Here is a 2,206-nt window from a genome sequence, read left to right as displayed (position 1 = left end):
AAAAAAAAATGGATTTAGAAAATTTTTGTAGTGCTCATGAAGCAAAATGTTGGAAATTTTAATTTTTTTTTCATGCTTTTTGAACATATTTTCCACAAAACTAAGTCTTTTCTGCTTTCTGTTTGATCTATAATATGCTTCTCAGTTTCTTCAATAAATTTCATTTGAAAAGAAAACAATCATAATACAAAACTTGCTTTTTCCAGCTAATATTAATTTACTTCTCATTTCTTATGTACCAATTTTTTCAGTGTTGGTTTTGAAGAAACATTGAAAAAGAAATTATAAAAATATGGAAAAAAATATACTTTTAAAAAGTTAGTTATGAAAAGTTTTAAGTAAAAAAATTAAGTAAATTAAATTAATGATTTGGCCAGTTGCCGTTTAGCAGGCGGCTGTGGAGCAACATCACTGCTCTCTCTAATATCTTGGTCATCGCCATCATCATCAGAAAGGTCGATAATTTCGTATAACAGATATTCTGGAATTTCATCTTTGTCTTCTCCTTCTTCCTCGTCTTCCTCTTCTTCAAAGGTGTTTTTATACCACCAACAAATTTCAGCGAGTATTGCATCTGGAGATTTCTATCCTCTCTACCTAAAACGAAAATAGTTTTCAATCGTTAACATGTTTAAATTGTGCACTCTGACAAAGATATTAGAAAAATCTAGGAATTCAAAATATGCACACTCTATAGTTACCTTATTTGATAACGTTCGCCGTGCTCATCAGATTCAGTTGGCAACTGTTGAGCGAGTTGATCAAGATGCTGATGCAAGAGATGAATTTGGTACGACATATTAACCCCAATTTCATCGAAAGCTGCCAACATGTTTGCAACAGATTGCCTGTAGTTGTCTTTGCGTTCTTTACCCAAAAGTCCTTTAATGACTGCTTTCAATGCGAGCCATGCATTTAATTCTCGGTCTGTCAGAACTTGGTTAAAATCTTGACGACTCATTAGTTTCCGTATGTCGGGACCATTAACAACCCCTTCCTGAATTTTGGCGTTACTTAGTCTTGGGAAAATGTCTTTTAAGCGATTGAATACTGCTGGTCTTTTTGCGATACATTTCAAAATTTTTTTAGCAATGCCAAGTTTGATGTGGAGCAACGGCAACAAAATTTTCATTTCAGGAACAAGACTTTCGTGTAGCCTATTGTCTTTAGGCCATTTCCGTCCAATGCGACTATTCCAGTTATGCTGTTTGTACTGGTTTCTTCCTTTAATACCTTCTCCGTATCGTGAATCCCAATCGCACAAAAACACGGATATTTTGGACGGCCAGATGCTGTTAAGCCTGTAATCAATGAAACTATTTTGAGGTCGCAGCAAATGCGCCACTGGTGTTCGTTATATTTGACTACTTCCAGAATGTGTTTCACATTATCGAAATTTTCACTAGTGTCAGTGCTATACGCAATTGGACCAGAAGGCATTCTATTCGTCTTGTGCAAAAGCACAACTTTTAAGCTGATTAGTGAACTATCGATGAATAAACGCCAATCATCTTTTTTTAGGTTAACCCTATCGTCTCCATTAACTTTTCGATATCGTTGCAATAAGCGAAATTTTTTGCATCATTCACATTGAAGAACTTTTCTAACTCTTTTTGGCGTTTTCGATATGCTGTTACTTTGGTACCTTTCGCCAGCAAATTATTTCCTTTCAAAAATGAAGCCAGTTGTTCTGATTTTTTCTGAGTCACACACAAAATTGCAACAATTGCATCCAATTGCTTTTGTGTGACTAGGATTGGGTCCTTTGATGTTTCATAGGATGTACCTTCACCAGGGTCGTATTCTGAGAAGAGATGCATGGATATAGCAGCGGCAAGTTTTGTATTATTATCAGAGTTGCCACTTTGTTAAATTATTACGAAAATTGGTAGAAAAAATTTGCGTTGGTAAAAAAGTAATTTTTTTTTCATTTTGGTACACTTTTGTTAAATTATTTTATTTGAAAAACGAATAAAATTTTGTTCCCGATTTATTTTACGTAGTTATCTTTGTATTATGATTTTATTTTCAAACGTGTAGTCTTCTTTATTGCATTAATTTTCGAACGCTTAATGCACACTTTTTATATACGTACATACTTACATACATATGTGAGTATGTATATCGATAAAACGCGAACAAATCGTGCTCCATTAAAGACTCATTTCACTGAAATCTTGAGGAGCCTTTGAACATTTGAACATTT

At 34.0% G+C, this 2,206-nt stretch overlaps 1 protein-coding gene across 1 annotated transcript in view; it reads left to right on the top strand.

The window, feature by feature from the left end:
* The window catches only part of LOC118734027 (zinc finger BED domain-containing protein 4-like), a gene marked incomplete in the record, with an annotated part of 8,269 nt that overhangs the window by 5,439 nt on the left and 624 nt on the right, over positions 1-2,206 (top strand).

Source organism: Rhagoletis pomonella, unplaced genomic scaffold (genome assembly GCF_013731165.1).
Source record: "Rhagoletis pomonella isolate Grant_MI unplaced genomic scaffold, Rhpom_1.0 Rhpom_scaffold_00002, whole genome shotgun sequence".
In the NCBI taxonomy this organism is placed as follows: domain Eukaryota; kingdom Metazoa; phylum Arthropoda; class Insecta; order Diptera; family Tephritidae; genus Rhagoletis; species Rhagoletis pomonella.
This window is presented reverse-complemented; position numbering and strand designations above follow the sequence as displayed.